A 10,275-nucleotide genomic window follows, 5' to 3' on the forward strand; every position below is an offset into this window, starting at 1 on the left:
TACATGTGCAGAATGTGCAGGTTTGTTACATAGGTATACAAATGCCATGGTCTTGGTTTGTGGCACCCATCAACCCATCATCTACCTTGGGTATTTCTCCTAATGCTTTCCCTCCCCCAGCCCCCCAACCCTCTGACAGGCCCCGGTATGTGATGTTCCCCTCTCTGTGTCCATGTGTTCTCATTATTCAACTCCCACTTATGAGTGAGAACATGTGGTGTTTGGTTTTCTGTTCTTCTGTTAGTTTGCTGAGAATGGTGTCCAGTTTCATCTATGTCCCCGCAAAGGACATGAAATCATCCTTTTTTATGGCTGCATAGTATTCCATGGTGTATATGTGCCACATTTTCTTTATCCAATCTACCCAGTCTATGATTGATGGGCATTTTGGTTGGTTTGCTATTGTATTCCATGGTGTATATGTGCCACATTTTCTTTATCCAGTCTGTCCAGTCTATCATTGATGGGCATTTGGGTTGGTTTGCTATTGTGAACAGTGCCACAATGAACATATGTGTGCATATGTCCTTACAGTAGAATGATTTATAATCCTTTGGGTATACACCCAGTAATGGGATTGCTGGTTCAAATGGTATTTCTGATTCTAGATCCTTGAGGAATCGCCACACTGTCTTCCACAATGGTTGAACTAGTTTACAGTCCCACCAACAGTGTAAAAGTGTTCCTATTTCTCCACATCCTCTCCAGCATCTATTGTTTCCTGACTTTTTAATGATCTCCATTCTAACCGGCGTGAGACGGTATCTCATTGTGGTTTTGATTTGCATTTCTCCAATGACCAGCAATGATGAGCTTTTTTTCCTATGTTTGTTGGCTGCATAAATGTCTTCTTTTGAGAAGTGTCTGTTCATATCCTTCACCCACTTTTTGATGGGATTTTTTCTTGTAAATTTGTTTCAGTTCTTTGTAGATTCTGGATATTAGCCCTTTGTCAGATGAGTAGGTTGCAAAAATTTTCTCCCATTCTGTAGGTTGCCTGTTCACTCTGATGATAGTTTCTTTTGCTGTGCAGAAGCTCTTTAGTTTAATTAGATCCCATTTGTCAATTTTGGCTTTTGTTGCCATTGCTTTTGGTGTTTTAGTCATGAAGTCTTTGCCTGTGCCTATGTCCTGAATGGTATTGCCTAGGTTTTCTTCTAGGGTTTTTATGGTTTAAGTCTTTAATCCATGTTGAGTTAATTTTTGTATAAGGTATAAGGAAGGGGTCCAGTTTCAGTTTTCTGCATATGGCTAGCCAGTTTTCACAACACTATTTATTATATAGGGAATCCTTTTCCCATTGCTTGTTTTTGTCAGGTTTGTCAAAGAGCAGATGGTTGTAGATGTGTGGTGTTATTTCTGAGGCCTCTGTTCTGTTCCATTGATCTTTGTATCTGTTTTGGTAACAGTACTGTGCTGTTTTGGTTACTGTATCCTCATAGTGTAGTTTGAAGTCAGGTAGCATGATGCCTCCAGCTTTGTTCTTTTTGCTTAGGGTTGTCTTGGCTATGTGGGCTCTTTTTTGGTTCCATATGAAATTTAAAGTAGTTTTTTCTAATTCTGTGAAGAAAGTTAATGGTAGCTTGATAGGGATAGGCACATTCTATAAATCTATAAATTACTTTGGGCAGTATAGCCATTTTCATGATACTGATTCTTCCTATCCATTAGCATGGAATATTTTTCCATTTGTTTGTGTCCTCTCTTATATCTTTGAGCAGTGGTTTGTAGTTCTCCTTGAAGAGGCCAGAACCAGCTTCTTTGAACAGCTTCCTGAAAAACAGGAAGTTCTCAAGGCTGACTTCCTGGAGATGGAAGCTGAGGCCACAGATTGTAAAAGCCTTGGCCTCAGGGGACCCTCTCCAGGTTCTGCAAGGGGGGCTTCTTCAAACCTCTGTGTGTGGAGCCATTTTGTGCTGAGGAGCAGCTTCTTCCTGGCCCTGCACCTTCACGCTGTCCCTGGGATGCTACAACATAAGGGGCACACGTTCTAGACACATGTTTATTTATCTTTTGCATCCTGTCTTCATCCCCTCAGAAGGTCTGTCTTGAGTTCCTATAACACTGTGACTCCCTCAAGCCAGCCTCTGCCAAAACCAAGATACCCACTTACCTGAGTGGAAGAGGTGTTACTGAAACACCACGGGTTCCATCTGGGTCCCATTGCTCACCACATAGAGAGCCAATCACTGAGACAACGAGTATCACCGGGGAAGAAGGCTTTTTATTCAGGTGACGTTATCCTGGAGAATGGGAGATAAGTCTCAAATCCATCTCCTCAATGGACTAAAACTGGGGATTTATGTAGCTGGGAAGGAATGGAATTGTGTGTGGGAAAACAGGAACTAGGGAAGGGTAAGGAAAACGAATAAAGCGACTGGTGTCTTACTGTCTGGATGCAGTGATCTGGTGAATTTCAGTCCTTTGCCTAAGGGTCAGTTTCCTGAAGAAGGAACCCAGATGAGACAAATAAGTTTCAAGTTTTAAGATGGGGGTGTCAATTTTTATGTTTATTCAAGAAAATCATAAAGGTCAGGCATGATGCCTCACACCTGTAATCCCAGCACTTTGGGAGGCTGAGGCAGGTGGATTGCTTGAGGTCAGGAATTTGAGGCCAGCCTGAGCAACATGGTGAAACCTCATCTCTACAAAAAATACAAAAATTAGCCAAGTGTGGTGGTGCATGCCACCACATGTGTGGCCCTAGCTACTCGAGAGGCTAAGGTCAGAGGATCACCTGAGCCTGGGGAGGTTGAGGCTGCAAGGAGCTGTGATCACACTTCAGCCTGGGCAAGAGTGAGAACCTGTCTTAAAAAACAAAAAATATAATTTACAAATTTAATTCCCATGCATATCATATTTGACTTGTATAGGAAAATAAAGATCCTGTTGCATCTTGAACATGATCTAGAAAAAATGTTTATACTGGTAGGAGGATCACTTGAGCCCAGGAAGTTGAGGTTGCAGTGAGCCATGATCAGGCCACTGAACCCCAGCCTGGGCAACAGGTTCATTAAAAACAAAAAACAGGCCAGGCACAGTGGCTCATGCCTGTAATTACAGCACTTTGGGAGGCTGAGGCAGGTGGATCATATGAGGCCAGGAGTTTGAGACCAGCTAGGCCAACATGAAATCCTGCCTCTATTAAAAACATAAAAATTAGCCAGGTGTGGTGGCGGGTGCCTGTAATCCCAGCAACTTGGGTGGCTAAGGCATGAGAATTGCTTGAACCCGGGAGGTGGAGGTTGCAGTGAGCTGAGATTGCACCACTGTACTCCAGCCTGGGCGACAGAGTGAGACCCAGTCTCAAAAACAAAATAAGACAAAAAACAAAACAAAAAAACCCCATAAATATCAGTTATATGGGACGATAGGGCTGGATTCAGAGGGGAGCCCAGTTTTCAACTCTTCTTTGAAATTCCTGCTTCCTCAAAAGGCCATTTAGCTCTGCAAGATTTGGGACTAAAGACCTATCTTAGGAATCTTCCCCTGAGCTAAAGGCCACTTGAGTTGGGGCCATTACTTACCTTGGTTGGAGGGGGGTAGCAATGCTTGCTGCACATTGGAGAGTCTTAACATGCCTCTTACGGAGGAGATGGACACTGGTGCAGCGTTGGCACTCTGGTGCTGCATATGTTACCAAGAGCCTGTCTGCTCCTACCGGGCCAGGTAGCATGAGTGATGCCCCCACAGCTCCTCCCTGTGGACTTAGGAATGTGGCCTTCCTACTCTTGCACACAGCCACTTAGGGCAAATCTGCAAAGCATATTTTGCATGTCGAAGCATAGGTCTATTCGGATTATCCTTCTTCTATTTTCTCCTGTCAGCTTCCTTTCCAAGAAATCAAGAAAGAAAACAAAAGCTAGCCAGGGGTGGTGGCTCATGCCTGTGATCCCAGCACTTTGGCAGGCCAAGGCAGGCGGATCACGAGGTCAAGAGTTCGAGACCAGCCTGACCAACATAGTGAAACCCTGTCTCTACTAAAAATACAAAAAATTAGCTGGGCGTGGTAGTGGGCACCTGTAATCCCAGCTTCACACGAGGCTGAGGCAGGAGAATCGCTTGAACCTGGGAGGTGGAGGTTGCAGCGAGCCGAGATCGCGCCACTGCACACCAGTCCAGGCGACAGTGCAAGACTTTGTCTCAAAAAAAAAAAAAAAAAATTAGTCAGGTGTGGTGGGGGTTGCCTGTAATCCCAGCTACTTGGGAGGCTAAGGCAAGAGAATCACTTGAACCCAGGAGGCAGAGGTTTCAGTGAGCCAAGATTGTGCCACTGTACTCCAGCCTGGGTGACAGAGTGAGACTCCATCTCAAACAACAACAAAAAAAGCTGAAAACATTTATTTAAAAAAAAGGAAGAAGGAAATTGCAGAATATGCAACAATTAAGTAGTAGGTATTTGGTCTTCTGGGGAAAAATATTACAACCTATTTGCAAACCTTTGTTGATGATCTGAGTGGTCACTCTCTTGATACCATGAGATACCACTTCACACTCACTAGGATGGCTACAATCAAAATCACAGTGGTTGGCAAGGATGTGCAGAAATTGGAAACTTCTTAAGTCATTGCTGGTGGAAATGTAAAATGGTGTAGCCACTATGGGAAACAGTTCGGAAGCTCCTCAGTTAAACGCAGTTACCACAGGACCAGCAAGTCTACTCCTAGGGTATATACCTAAGAGAATTGAAAACATATGTCCACACAAAACTTGTACATGAATATTCATAGTAGCATTATTCATACTAGCACTAAAGTAGAAGCAACTCAAATGTCCATCAATTGATGAATGAATAAATAAAATGTGGCATATCCTACAATGGAATATCACTCAGCATAAAAAGGAATGAAGTATCAATACGTGCTACAACATGAATGAACCTTAAAAACATGCTAAGTGAAATAAACCAGACCTAAAAAATTGTATGATTCCATCTGTATGAAATTTCCAGAATAGGCAAACGCATAGAGGCAGAAAATAGATTAGTGGTTGCCAGGGGCTGAGGCCAGGAGATGGGAAGTGAGAGCTAATGGGCACGGAGTTTCTTTTGGGGGTTATGAAATACTCTGGGAGAAGATACTGATGATGGTTGGGTGGCTTCATGTATGTACTAAAAGCCATTGAAATGTACACTTCACTAAGGTGAATTTTATGGCATGTAAATTACATCTCAATTTTGAAAGCCTCTTCATTAAGAACACAAAAGCTTGCTCCTGTAGTACATATACTAAAATTGGAATGATACAGAGATTAGCATGGTCCCCGCACAAAGATGACACACAATTCGTGCAGCAGTCCATGTTCATAAAAAGAACACATTTGCACTCCAACTTACACATCCCCTGATCATCTTTGATTCTATTAATTTTTTTTCCCCTCTGGTAAAACCCCCAAGAGGAAAAATACTCCCCTTTTCTAAATTGCTCACTAGAGTGACTAGAATGGTGTCTAATAAATTCTTTTTTATAATGAAAATGCAATAATTATTTTATATTTAGGGCATCTGTTGAAGAGGGGGATTGTTACACGATCATGTTCCTGTCTTAAAGAGGGATTTAAACAGTTCCTCTGATCTTTTAAATATTCAAAAAGATTATTTTTGAAACTGCTGTTTAAAGGGAGAAAGTAGGATTTAAGAAGGTGCAGCTTCAAAGCTGGAATTCATAGAGCCATAAAGAGTTTATAAAGCAGTATCACATAATAAAATTAAAGTGTTCCTACCAATTATAAGGGCATTCTTTTGTGACTAAAAGCATTTCTTACAGTGTTCAAACATATCTTAGTATACTAAAGAGAAACGGAAACATTTTACACATAGACTTTATTTTATAGGAATGATAGTGCCTTCTGGGTCTTACTTCACTGGGATTTTTAAAAATCAAGGAAATATATATGAATGTGTTTTGCTCCCTCTGAAGAAATATGGCATATAAATCCAAAACATCATTATCTTAATTCAATAAAACTTTATGGAAATGATATAAAAGCACCTGGTGAATTCTAGTTTATGCTCTAATTACCTACACAAAACATTTTTCACTCACTCCATAAAAGGGTTATAGCCCATTTTTTTTTATTTATGTGAGCTTGAAATGAAACTCACTTCCCAGTAAGGAGGTGATTCGCTGTCAAATCATGGGAGAAGGATTGTTTGACGATGAAAGTTGATAGTCACATCCACGTGTTCCTACGCCGCCTCACCACACCACACTCTGGAGCAAACAACTCCTTTTTCTTTTTTTTTATTCTAAACTGCGCTTGAGAAGTCTTATTTATACAATTTTACGCAAGCTAAGGGGAGAACATTGCATTCTAGTCGTCTTTTCTTCTCCCCCTCTCTCTCCTTTTTCACAGAACCTAATTATTGGACACATGGCTCTCTTAAAACAATCAAGAACAGAAAGGCATGTCCTCTTTGCCGTTCCCTCTGGCTCTGAGGAAAGGCAGCCCGTTCAGGGTTTAGGGCCCTGGAATTTTTTCTGAGCAATAACCAGCTTGAAGTGGGCTCTGCCAATGGAGTCCTCTGGGGCTGAGTTATCAGAAGCCCCGGAGATGCTCGTTCTCTGCAGGACATGGAAGTCTACCTTGACCAGAGGAGAGGTGAGACCTTTTGCTGGGGTCCTTTCACCTGCTCCACGTAAATCTCCCACCAGAAATCTGCACCCCTCCTGCCCCCTTTTGCCTCGGCAGGAAGTTTCACACTCGCTTGTCCGGCCCCGAAACAAGCTTCCTCTTTCTCAGATGCAAGGCCACCTGCTCGCTCTGGAATTCCTTCACAGACTAACCAAGCCCTCCTTGAGCAGGCCCCCAAAAGAAAAATGATGAATGTGGCTGATATGTATATTGCAGACTGTCCATCAACAGGAGTGGAAAAAAACCACCTTTGGGGGTTGTCCCTAGGCTTAGGCACAACAGCGAGTTCCCGGCTTCAAAGGAGCTTTATCTAAAAGCCATTTTTCTCTGGAGCTGAGAGGAGCAGGGAGAGCGGGCAGCCGGCCAGCCACAGCTGGAGAGAGGACTCTAAAGGCCTGTTGAGCACCAGCTCCTTTGCTGGGTTGCTGGCTCTGGTTTTATTTTGGCCGTGTCAAATTCTGGCTTGAGTTTGTACTGATGTTGCCAGCTCATTTGTTATGCCCATAAAATAATAATGCCAGCAATAACAACAATGAATAATAATAACAACAGCAGATCCCGTTTACTCAGCACTCACCATGTGCCTGATGCTGGGCTAAATATTTAACCTACATTTTCTAATTTAATCCTTACAAACTCCTAGAGGTTTAATGACCTCCCTAAACCCAAGTCAGCCATGAAATTCTGTCTGAATCCAAAGCCCATTGAGGACTCTGCTCTTCTCTATATGGCCTGGGCTGTATTTTCAAATCCCCAGAGGATGGAACTTTTAAAAGGCTGTTACCACCCCCAGGCCCTGGAAGCTGGGAGGTCACCAAGGGGCTGCCATTTTTAGGAAGGTCCTATCCACAGAGAGATGGCCAAGCAATGTGCCCACCTCTTTAAGTCAAAGGCTAAGGGAAACGTCACACTCTCAAATATTAGAAGGAAAATTATAAAATTGATGAATATCAGAGTAAAGCAAAATTTGCCTTTCATATAGTAGACACTCAAAATCATTCTGTGAAGTAGAGCCCTCTAATTTTTTTTCTCCTAGACTTACCTCTTTTGTGCTTAGAAGGCCCTTTTGATGTCTGTGTAGGGGAGATATTGCCCAAGCTTATTTTCTTTGTGACATCTTGAGTTCTTCAGCCATAGATTTTCAGGCCATGTAAAATGTAGGTGGAAACACAATTTCTCCCTTAACTTCTTTTTCTCTATTATCCCGATATTTAAAACATTCGTTGATTAAGTTTTCTTTCTTTTTTCTTTTTTTTTTTTTTTTGAGACGAAGTCTCGCTCTGTTGCCCAGGCTGGAGTGCAGTGGTGCAATCTCGGCTCACTGCAACCTCCGCTTCCTGGGTTCAAGTGATTCTCCTGCCTCAGCCTCCCAAGCAGCTGGGATTACAGGTGCATGCCACCAAGCCCAGCTAATTTTTTTGTATTTGTAGTAGAGACAGAGTTTCACCGCGTTAGCCAGGATGGTCTCTATCTCCTGACCTTGTGATCCACCCACCTCGACCTCCCAAAGTACTGGGATTACAGGCGTGAGCCACCACGCCCAGCCGATTAAGCTATTTTTGAACATATAATAGTAATGTGAACCACAAATTAGCATATTTTTCCAGGGCTGGAACATTTATTGAGGTTTCAGAACCTAAACATTTCCCAAGAAAACCTGCAAATTAGTATTAGCAGAGTCCATAAATTGTTTTTAGAAACAGGTACTAAATAAATCCTAAATAAATAAAGAATAGAAACGAAAACAAGACAACCTATCAGAGTTTATTTTAAATGTGATCCAGATAGAAGATTTCCACTTGGGCGTTTTAGCAGCACACCCTAGCTTCTAGGCCGAGTGCACCCCTGCGGTCAGCCACAATCCCCCTGGCTCTGTTGCTTAGTCAAGAAGCAAAATCAATGGCCTGTCCTTTCTTCTTCCCCCATTCCAGCCCTGTCCCCCAATTCTCTCCATGCAAAGAATCCTTTGTAGTTGTACCTAATTTTCCTTCAGGCCTTATAACTGTTTATTTCTTTGGTGACACCTGTTTTACTCTAGTGGGGCGAGCAGGCACAGGTAGTAATGTGGATAACTCAGACCAAGCTGCTGCATGGATTCTGGTAGAGGCACAGAACAGGGACAGTGCCTCAGCTGGCCTGCTGGCCCCCCAGGACACCCAGGGAGGCTTGCGCCCATCCAGCTCTTGTGGGATAATCCCCAGCTCGAAACCTCCACATAGTCTTAAGACGGCTCGTGGAATCCACCTGGCCCACAGCTCTTCACAACAGGGCTAAGTTGCTTCCCACCCTTGCCACCCATATCCTCCACCTCCACCTGCTGTGCCCTCGGATGTGTCTCCAGGCCTTTGCTCTCTCTTCCTCCTAAAAGCCCTTCTTTCCTGATGTGGCCAGAATCCTAAGCAGCTTTCCAGGCTGAAAGACAGCTTCCCTCACGGGCTTCCTTACTTCTCCGCAGGCATAATGAAACCTCTTCCGCTTCCCTTTCTCCCTTCCTCCTTCCCTTCTTTCTTAATATTTTATTATGGGAAACCTCAAACATATTCAAAAGTAGACAAAATAATATAATGAAATTTTGTGTTCCTCTTGCCCAGGTTCAACAATATGAATGCATGCCCAGCGAGGTTTCACCTGTTCCCATTGGATCATTTTGAAGCAAATCCCAAATGTCATCATTTCATCCACAAGTGTTTCAGAATGTATTTCTAAGAATTCTTTTAAAAAAACAACGCAATTATCATGCGAAATACAACAATTCCTTAGCATCATTACATTTCCCCAACTGTCTTAAGAATTTTTTTTTAATAGTTTGTTTAAATGAGAATCCAAGTAAGGTCTATGCGTGGCAAATGACGGATTGGTTTCTTAAGCAGCTTTGAATTTATGGCACCCCACCTGCCTCTCCCTAATTTCACTGTTGAAGATCCAGGGTCCCTTGTCCTGCAGAGCCCCCAGAGTCTGGACTTTGCTGAGGGAGAGTCCTAGCGTTTCCCTTTGATGGTCCCTCTGCTTTGGCATCTGGAGCCCTTGGAGTCACTGGGGGGCCTCCGGGGACTTGCCTAGGAGGCAGAGTCCTTGAGGCGAGGTCCTTCCCCCTGGGTCCCTCAGGAAATGTCCTCTGAAGTCTGTGGCAGGTGTGACTTAGGATCCTGAACCTTCAGAGTCCAGAAGTGTCCCTGCCTGGGGCCCGCACCTCAACTCCCACAAATTGGGGCAGAAACTCTTCAGCCTCTGCCAAGACACCCTTGTCAGGCCCCTGAGCTCCAGCCAGGAGCTGATTCCATGTGGAATCTGAGTGAAAGTTAAGTGCCTGGACTGCCCGGATTCTGGCCTTGCCTGGCCTTCCTCAGTGTAGCTGATGCCCAGGTTGCCACAGGGCAGGCGGAGTTCCAGATCCGCCCCTCCTTCTCTAAGCCAAAGCCTGTGAGAGGAAATTGCCATTTCTGAGCATCTTAGACTTTCTCTCCTCCCCCTTTCCTTCTTACCTCTGGGTGGGTCTCCTTTCCATCTGCATTGCATTTACTTAAGTAAATACCCGATTTATATGCCACAGGACTGACAAAAGGACTTAAAACAATTCCAGAGAACTGCCATGGTGCAAAATCCCATTTTTGAAAATCAGAAGTCTGATACCACCTATCCCTG

General features: G+C 43.6%; 1 pseudogene; it reads left to right on the forward strand.

The window, feature by feature from the left end:
- The first annotated feature begins 5,207 nt into the window (after window positions 1–5,207).
- LOC129034363 (U6 spliceosomal RNA) lies at window positions 5,208–5,306 on the forward strand (annotated as a pseudogene).
- The last annotated feature ends 4,969 nt before the right edge of the window (window positions 5,307–10,275 follow it).

The sequence above is a fragment of the Pongo pygmaeus genome, chromosome 2 (genome assembly GCF_028885625.2).
Source record: "Pongo pygmaeus isolate AG05252 chromosome 2, NHGRI_mPonPyg2-v2.0_pri, whole genome shotgun sequence".
Taxonomy (NCBI): domain Eukaryota; kingdom Metazoa; phylum Chordata; class Mammalia; order Primates; family Hominidae; genus Pongo; species Pongo pygmaeus.